The following is a 10,190-nucleotide window of genomic DNA, read 5'->3' as shown; positions in this document are numbered from 1 at the left end:
ATGCTTGTGTGAAGCACTTGTTTTAATGATTAGTTTTATTCCATGATATCTTAAACCTGGGGACTAAATGTGCCTATATGCCTGAAGCCATATATTTATGAAAGAGTATAAAAAAAAATACATGTGTGTGGATTTGTGTCTGAGCATGTACACATACATCCACACACCCAAGCAAACTCATGCATGCACATACTAAGGGTCAAATATTTAAATTAAAACCTGTGTACATATATCTTTTAGGAAAATGGTCAACAAAGAACAAAGGAAAAATGTCTTTGTCTTAAATCACTTATTTTTCTGAGAGAGCTGGCAGTGTACAGCTATGGTTTCTTTTGGTCTAAGGAAAGATTGCCATCTATTGGATGACCTTGGAAAAGAACAGGTTTTTACTATGTATGTGCTCTGTAATTCATGAAAAATCGTAATGAAATTGAAGACTTTGAGCTTACATTATATACATTATAATTGTGAAATGGTAGAAAATCTGCTATCTTTTAAAAATTGTGATTTTGAATTCTAGATTGACTTACGTTATAAAATACGAAGGCAATAGGTGTTTGCTTTAGAATGAAGTAAATACTGAATATATGTATATACAGTAAGATTTGGTAGAGGTTTAAATGTTTGCAGAATATTGAATCCAAGTTTCTTTATTTAAGTTTACTGGAATACAATGAAAGAGACTTAAGCCAGCTATTAATATGTTTGTGGTACGTTTTCCTCTCAAGATCTGGGAACTGAGTGATGTTCTCCTCCTGAAAACAATATTAGCCCAGCTCTTACAGAGGGTTGCACTGCACTACATTTAAAACTAAAATATCTCTCGGCTTGGGTTTAAAATGTAATGCTTTTTTTTTTTTTTTTTTTTTTATCTTTCAGCCCAAGAACTTGCCAGTCAAGATGAAAAACTTCTTCTAATGGAATCCAGCTTGAAAGCAACTCAAGAGCAGCTAAGTGAGCAAATAGCAGAAACAGTTCGCCAAGAACAGAACAGTAGAAAATCACAGACAGAGCTGAAGACCCTGAGAGAACATATTATAGCTTCTGAAGAAGAAATTAGTGATTACAAGTGAGTTACTGCTTTTTCAGTATTCAAGGAACAGAAGACATTAAAGTCAACAGTAAATCCTTTTAATATGTACTGTATTAATCATTTCTCTCAGGTAAGATGCAGTGTAAATGTGTTCTATAACTCTGTTGAATAAACTATTAAATCTAAATGATTGATTAATGTACGCTTTAAAATATATTCTACACTTAAAAAATTGAATGATAAAAAATACTATTATTAGTGGTATGCTTTGCTTTTGAAATTAAAAAGATTTTGTAATGTTGAAGTAGAATAGTATGTGCAATTATTTATTACCTATCTATTAATGGCATTCTCATCTTCCTCTTTTTAGAGACCAAAGGTTACATATGGGTCTTATTGTCTTTCTTTTTGTTAAAGAAGTTGCCTCTAAGCAAGACACTACCAAATTAAAGGAAATTTGGTGTTTGAACTTTTAGTCACAACAGCAAGGCACATATGAGATTGCTAAAATAAATGAAGAAAAAAATGCATACTGTATACTTTAGAAAAGTTTACACTGAAAAAAGTACTTCTGCTCTTGCCAGCCAAATTTAGTATCTACTAGACTGAATGCTAACTCTCAGGATTTCATTAAAAAGTAGCAGTGTTCAACAATTAGCTTTTAGAAATTAGCTTAATGTTAGCTATATTTTTATATTGAGCCACAAACTGATTCTTTATTCAGATTTTTCAAGATTTAGAGTATGGTAAAAATTACTCCCTTCAGCTGATTCTTTTTGTATGCAGTTACTCTGTTCTTACTAAAGTTATGTTATATTAAGCAATTGCTAAATATACAGACAGAATCTCAAGCTGTTCTATAATACCACAGTGTAATAGCATAGATGAATACTTTATACGAGATAGCTTGGCTGCAAAAAGAAGTCTGTTCATTTAGTGGTGGACTGAACGTTTTAAGCTAAATGTTTTATCTCAGATTTGTGGCAAGCATCAAAGACTATCTGCACAAATCTCCTCTGAGAGAAGGTTTGCTAAGTTCAGATGCCATAAACATCATGCAACTCGAATCAAAATATGATAATGTATGTTCAGTGTAAATGACTTTTAGACTGGAGCTTAATTCTTTCTGTAGTTCAAATGTTTTAAGTTAATTTTTCTGCTGAAGACTGGGAAGTTTCATGGAAAAAACATTCTCTCCAGTAATGTGTCTTCATTTCTTTAAATAAAATAGCTTGGTGGTTTTCAACCTGTAGTTATATCTCTAAAGACATTACTAGTGCTTCTCTAGGGAGAATAGTGTCACTGATTTACTTTTCTAACCTAGCTTGAATCTTTTGCCACAGTGGGTTTGCTTAACCGTTTCAACTGATTCCTCCGTTGCCAAAATTCCACGTTAGGCCAATTCTTGTAGATGTATCTTTGAAAATAAAAAGGTTACAAACTTCTACGACTACTGGTTGTGGTAACTTAGTGTGAGATAGTGGGGGGGGCGGGGGAGGGGGGGATGGATTGAAACTCCCAGCTGTAACTGATCGATTGTGTGATGAAATACAGCTTTTGAGAGAGCAAGAGTTTTGCAAAAGTTCAGGGAAATGAGTTTAAATAATGTTGAAATAGAAGGCCAAATGATAATCATTAGAAGACTTTCACAGGGACTTTTTAATAGTTTTATATTATACTTTGTGTGAACAAATAAAACTTGAATGAATCTGTTGACACGCAAAAATTAACCAACCTACCTTTTTCTGTTCTATTTTCTATGTTTGTTCCATGACTTTGGAAGTTTCTTACTTTAGTACATAAGCATAATAAATTTTGAGTTAGGGGAATCTTTTCTTAGCTCTATAGATGATAAAATATTTTTATTGACTCTTAAGTTTTAACCTTAAATTTATGATACCATTGCTTTTTAAAAGTACTCTGACTTATTACTGCAGGATCACAGTCAGCCAAGTATTTGTTGAACCTGGAAAATTAAAACTGAAGATTTAAAACCGTTTTAATAAAGTTGAACTAACAAAGCTAAAAACCGAACAACAAAGTTGGAGATTTTAAATATTGAAATCCCTCTTTAAAATAACATCTTACTGTGTACCTGAAAACAGTCATGCTGTGCCAGTCAGTATCTGCTCTGTTCTGTTCCTTGGGAGACAGAAAGAACAATGGATCTCTGTCCCCTGGGTGTTCTGGGACAGGGAATGTCATAAGGGTTATGTTCAGTCACTATGAAGGGTACTGCATGTGTTGTAAAGTAGCATCCCTTTGGTGCTGACTTATTCAAAGTCATACAGTCCTGGACTTTACCTACCTTCCTACTTCATGAATCTGGTAAATGCAGCTGGTATCAAGGCGAGAGCATAAAACCATACAAAGAAAAATGCAGCAGCATAAATTGGTCAGTTAAAACTACACAGAGAGCTGATAATCTGCTCTAGCTGTTGTGGGGCCTCTGAGGGGAAAAGTCCATTTCTGTATGCTTTTATTTCCTTGTTGTGAGGTTATACATTAAAAGTAATTTTTCCTGGAAGTGGTGAAAAAAGCAAATGGTTGACTAGAATTTAAAAACAATAGAAGGTCCACTATATTTATTAGTTTACGTGAATAAAAATATTTAGTTCTACAATAGAACAAAAATATTTTCTGCTAATTTCACAGGATGCCCAAAATACATGTATTTCAGAGAGAAACAACTGAAATTTTTAGAAGTCACAACCTTTGTTTGTTGTATACTTATTCTGGAGGAAATAAACCCAAGGTAACACCCCCACCCCCTCCAGTATAAGCCTGTTACACTTGAAAGATTTGTTCAGAATGTCCAGTGGGAACCTGGAAATCGTAATAATTTGTAGTATCGATTGTGTGAAGCTATGCAGCTGCGGCCTCTAGTGAATAGACAGGAATAGACATTTTATTGATTAACTTTTACAGTCATATTTTCAAGACTCTGCTGCAACATAATTTTCACTTCCCAGCTTTGTGCTGCTGCATCATGAAACTTGGATTCTTCTCTCTTAACATTTACCCACCTGAGAGAAATAGTATGGACTTGTCTTTTTTAAGCTGTGCTCTGCAGAAATGCATAATATTTGGTGCAGTGAATTCTTCTAAATTTTCCCTTTGCTGTCACAATAAAATGAAAAATCTTCACAAGTGATGTTAGTAAGTATTGCATAAGTCGAGCCCTTCCCCCCACCGTTTACTAGATGCTATTGTGTAACACCTTCTAGTAATTCTTATCCTCCTTTGCATTTTAATTTTTATTTTCTAAGTGGCTAAGACTGTGGCAAAAGCATCCCCCTTCCTTTCACCTACAAATTCCAGAACAGCTTAAAGGAATTTGCCCCATAATGAAATAGGTGCTTTTCTTAGTGGAATTTTAAAAGGAGAGACAGAATGCTCCCCTGAAAATCTGAAATGAATTATCAGTAAAAACTGATTCTTCTTCAGGATTGACATCCTGCATCAACTAAAATTCTTTATAAAAGTACTGAGAGGGCAGGATTTCAATACAATTACTAGTCAATCATTTAAAAAAATATATGTATACACACTGAAGTCTTAAATAGGGAAATCTTAGAAACCATTATTTTGCATTTCTGAAATTATCCATTTCCAGAAAAGAACAAAAATGGCATCATGCCATTGTGCAAGGAACTGTTGCATATTTGCTGCTTTTTTCAGTATGGGTTACATTCTATACTGGATGCCACAGCCATTTCTCTTTCATGCACATACACAATTACCAGTGAAAATCCTGATCTGTTTTTCTTCATTTAGTCACTGCCTAGTATTAGTTATTTTATGTGCTTACTTTCACTAGGAAGATGCTTTTAACATAAGTTTAATAATGGCTTTCACAAAATAGGCCAAATATTCATCACTGTTACTATTATGATTTAAACCTCTGTTTTTCCATTATTTTTTCTATGTTAATATTAATGTCTTCTAATTATATGAATGTTTAAGATATTTGTGGTCATGTCCCCTTTTGTCTTTCCCCTCTCATCAGAGACATCACAGTGTGCACCATATGGAGCTACAACTGAGGCAGAAATGTTCCCAGCCACTGTAAAAAGTTCACTTTGTTTACCACTGTCAAACTTATGATGGAATAATTCCTATTTCCTCTTAAAAATGAGGAAAAGTGTGCAGAACTTTAAGGTAAGAATAACAGCATGAAAGAAAGAGGAAGAATACCAGCTTCTCAAGGCCCGTGTCCACCAGACCTGGAATAACCTGGAATAAGCAGAAATAGTTTCAATCAGCTGAAGAACTAGAAAATTTGAAGAAGCAGGTAAGTTTCTTTCCATGCATGGAAAAATAATGTATTGTCTAGCAAGCTGAGTGAAGTAGTATCAAATCTTAACGGCATTCTAGGCCTCAGTCTTTCAAACATATATGAATGGCAGCAGTTTCACAAAACCAATTACCTTATAAACAAGTAAAAACCTGTTCACAAGTTTGCAAGATTGAAGATGAAAACTATTTTAATATTAAGCATTGCTCATGATTTTATTTTGCAATTGTGATGCTTTATTATAGGAGTAGTGAATTATGATGTAAGCTTTACAGGAAATCAGTGAAGTGACTGACTGTATTTTAATTCAGATTAATTTAATGGAAATCCAAATGAATGTTTGTGTGTATATGTGATTTAGTTAAAGAAAGGGGAAATGGTATTCCCTTTTCTGAACATTTGTGGAGATGTTTAAATGAGATCAAACTAGTAATTCAGTAAGTTTTATATGTTCTTTGTGGATAATCCCCTAAGTGCTCAGGACTCCGTGAATAGCATGTTAACTGCATTGTTAGACTTTATATTTAGTTTCTTTTTCCTTTTCTGTTTTGACATATCCATGTTAAGACTTCTTACAGCTATGCTAACCTTTTCATTATGAATTAAGCAAGGTAAACTTTAAAATTTTTAAGAAGTTAAAAAAATTGAAATATTTTAAATGTTTATCTATATTAAATAAATTAGATACCATATATTAAGAAATGTTTCTCAGAGGTTGCAATTTTTTGCACTGCAAAAATTCAGGACTAGTTATAGTTCTTTAATTTGATCAGAGAATTCTAAGGTCTACTGTGACATAGCTGAAGGCTGGCTGGCTCCATTACTTTATCTGTTTCTCTCATAGAAATTGAATATCTCAAAAATTTTAATAAGCTTGTACCATTTAGTTTTATTTTAATGCAGAGGACATAAAACTATAAACATAAAACTATAAAGCTATAGTTAGGGAGTCCAAGAACCCTTTGTTTTCTAAACATTACTGGAAAAAAAAAAGACCTGAAGTAAGTAAAAATTTGCATTTATTGACTTTCACAGTACCTATGACACAAATACTTAAATAAATAAATTAAATAATAATAATAATATAGGACATGACTCTCCAGGTATAGGATATGATCCTATACATTTGTGTCTTCCCAGAGACTACAGTTACTACTGGGAAAAGCTGAATTGATTGCAACGGAAATCTACCTGACAGTAAGCATTTGCAGTGGCAGGCAAAATTATTTAAGAAAAGAGAATATAAAATTAAGAAAGACAGATGGACTCATAAGAGTGAAATACAAATAGTCTGAATAAGGATTGATTTCAACATAATGTGGTGGAGGAATCCCCATTTATTGATCAACTTTAAAGCCCATGCACAGCACTTAAAAAGATAAAGTAAGCAAGGTCAGATAATCAAAGCATTTAAATAGTAAAAACAGCAACTGCCACTGTAGACTGCTAAAATAAATCCATAATACAAATTGCTTTAGCAAAAAGTGGATAAGCAGCTGATCTTCCTATTGAACTTTTATACTGTTCAGTGACCACACTGGGAAAAGGATTGGGAGAAATGCCTTGAAGATCAATATTGAATGAGATGTAGCAGGGATTCATTCTGAACATGAAAGAATTACAAGTATGGGAGTAGAGATCTTGAGGAAATGTCATCAAGAAAGGACTGTTCTTTTAAAATATCACACATACTATAAGAACCTGGCATTAGTTGATATTCTGTTATGATCTCTGAGCATTGAAAGCTTATTAAATCAGACCTTACTTATTGCAAAACATGAAAATAGGACAAAGAGAACTAATAATTTTAGTGAAATTAATTCGAATAATTTAATAAGTTCTGTCTTCAAAACAAGGACACTTTTAAACATATTAATTAATATAGTATACAGTTGAGGCTGGTATTTTTCAGCCATATGTTTTTCCAGTTTTTTGCTGAATAGAAATGATAAACCAGAACATTTTATTGTTTCTTTTTCTTGGATTCTGTTGCTGTCTCTGATTTCAATATGCATCTGTAATTAATGTATTTAATATAAGTACTGTTTCTTCAAATATGTTCTAAATAGCATTTTCATAGACATTTTTAATGTTTTGTAGAAAATAGAAAGATCTATTGCAAGTGTTCCAAATTTCAATTCCTCCTAAACCTTTATAGGCTTTCATTTTAAAATAGAAGTTAAAAATGTGCTATACATTTCATTTATACGTTAATTTTTCCAGCACTCTTTGAAAAGTGTTTATGAGAAGAAATACTAGACGTAGTAGTACTACAGTAGCTCATTGTTTTATATCTGTTGTTTTCATTCACAGTTTTATTATATCGTTGCATGAGAAATACTGAATTTTCATGGACATATTGCCCCCTTTAAATTCAGAATCCTGCTTTTTTATTTCTGACTGTAATCTTCCTTCCATTTCAGGTTCAATGCCCTACTTATGAAAAAGGTGTTATGTTAGAAAGTATAATTAAAGGTTTGAAGGTATCTGTATTTCAAACAATTTTAAAAAAGGAGAATTAAAACTAGAATATTTCAAGGATATAGAAGATACTCCTTTTTTAAATATAAGTAAAGAGAGCATTCATGTTTTCTTTGAAGGCCTTACTCAACAAAATATGTTAGGGGAACTGATTCCCAAAAGCATAAAGTTTGTTCACTATGGTAACTATACAATACACCTTCTTGCAATGAGTATTCATTTACAACTAATATTGGCTCCATATTTGCTGTATGAGTTGCTGATTGCAGCAATTTCAATGGCAAAATTGTGAAACAATATTCATAGTTGTCAGAGAAAGGTCAGCTTATCTGCATTCATTAGGAACTTGGAGGGCCATACAACGTGCTTCTCCTTTGGGAAGTGTACAGTTATTGATTTGTATACAGATGTAGGAAAAATTAATTAGAATTATATTTCACTTACCACTGGAAGCTGTGTAATAATTATAATAATAACAACAAAGTTCTACATCAAAAAAGTTACAGCCAGCAAATTAAATAATTGTCATTTATAAATACTAAAATTGTTAAATTTAACTTACTTATAATAATGTCACTTGAATAGCCTAAGGAAATCTCTTAGAGAACTTTTTTAATACTTACAGTACTTTTTTTTTTTGCACAAAAAAATGCATGGACAGTTATGTTAATGTGGCATAAAGTATTCAAAACTTTTCTATTTAGGAGTGATCTTTCAAGATGCTTATAAACCCAGAAAACATTTAATCACTTGCTTAACTTTCCTTATGTAGTGAACTTTTCTTATATAATTGTATAATGGCTAACTTCAAAATTTAAGTATATGAATAATCCTGTCCTAATAAATTAGCTTACATTTGTACTTTAGTTATTAAAGACCTTTCAAGACGAAGAGCTTTATGAAATAATATGGAAATGTTATAGCCGTTGTTGACTGCTAGCTCCTTAGGTCTGAAAAATGTGAGTAGTGTCTTCAAAAAATCTACATGGGAACCATGCCAACAGTGTGGGACCAGGAAAAGCAAATTGTCAGACTGAAACAAAACTTTGTGGAAATGGAGAGAGAGGTGGAGAACTTATGATTTACACATAGCAATGATGCTCAGATGGTATGCATTCATGTATTTGATATCCTGTTTCTATTATATTGAGAAATACTGTGCATGATTAGTGTATATTTCTGTGAACTTTTAACACTTCAAATGGATTAGAATGTTTTACTTTGATCATATCCATACTGTTCATCGTGATAAGATTAGGTTCTCGGTCATTTAAAAATGTTTGGCTTATTTCCATTACATTCAAGCATGTTTTAAGTAGAAAAATATAGAATACAGTTTTCCATATTGTGCATATATAACACATGTTTGAGATTAATCAAATCATAGTCACCTCTAATTAACAGCAGGGAGCAATTCCAACATGAGACAGAGCCAGATGACAAAGAAATGAAGCGTATATTTAAAAGATGCAGCATAGTAAGAAAAGAAAAATAGATTATGACTGCCTTAAGAATATTGAGAAGTTTTTAAACCTGTGGTTATGTGTGTGTGATTAATACAAACTGACAAGTAGCCTAAGTTTTGTTTTGCTTTGGTTTTTAACTTGGACGAAATTTTTCAGAACCAAACAGTTGTGTAGGTAAGGTAAATATAAAGCATTCTTTCAAAGTTAATTTTTTTCTCTTTACCTTCCATTATTACTAGATTTAAAAAAAAAAAAGAAAATGGAAGATTTTTGCAACTTGAGATCCACAGATTTTGTTACACTTCATGAAAATATCTTATTTGTACACCAAAATTCTATCATTTACCTTGGTCCTTGCCTAGCACCACAGGAAAGGCAGTGATGAAGTAATTGATCAAGGACATACATTGAGGTAAGTTGCCTCCAGGACTCTTTCCTCCTGTGTTGTTGGAGTAGGAAATTGTATAGCTGATGGGAAAAACTCTAGGGAAAAAAAATTAAGTGGTCACGTGATGAAGACAGTTGAATACTGAGCTTGAGAACTAGATATTTTCCTGCTTTCTCCCACAGAAGTGAAGCAAGATACTTCATCTAAACTTTTCTGAATATCCAATCTGAGATCCTGCCATCTGATCTATAGCAAGCTGAGCTTTCCCAAGTACAACTGTAGCCAATGATAATCTACTTTGAACAGTTAAAGATCTTTACAAAGAAGCATTAACAAAAGATGTGAAAAAACAAGGTTTAGTTCTGTCCTTTGCCTGACTGGGGATTTGAGCCAAGGTCATCCACATTGCAGGGGAGGACAATAGTGCCTGAGCACATACAAGTTTTTCTGTCTCTCTTTGATTCTTTGATTCAATAACTGCTAAAATTGCCTATGAAAGGGGGAAGACTGCAAGAAAGACTGAGA

General features: G+C 32.7%; 1 long non-coding RNA gene across 1 annotated transcript; it reads left to right on the top strand.

Moving 5' to 3' along the window:
• Positions 1-683: 683 nt before the first annotated feature.
• LOC135312296 (uncharacterized) lies at positions 684-9,705 on the top strand. The gene is made up of 4 exons (XR_010371863.1): positions 684-1,163; positions 5,043-5,327; positions 8,752-8,919; positions 9,640-9,705. It is a non-coding gene; the product is annotated as an uncharacterized LOC135312296 (long non-coding RNA).
• The last annotated feature ends 485 nt before the right edge of the window (positions 9,706-10,190 follow it).

Source organism: Phalacrocorax carbo, chromosome 2 (genome assembly GCF_963921805.1).
Source record: "Phalacrocorax carbo chromosome 2, bPhaCar2.1, whole genome shotgun sequence".
In the NCBI taxonomy this organism is placed as follows: Eukaryota; Metazoa; Chordata; class Aves; order Suliformes; family Phalacrocoracidae; genus Phalacrocorax; species Phalacrocorax carbo.
The sequence above is the reverse complement of the archived record's forward strand: the minus strand, read 5'-3'. Positions and strand labels throughout refer to the sequence as shown.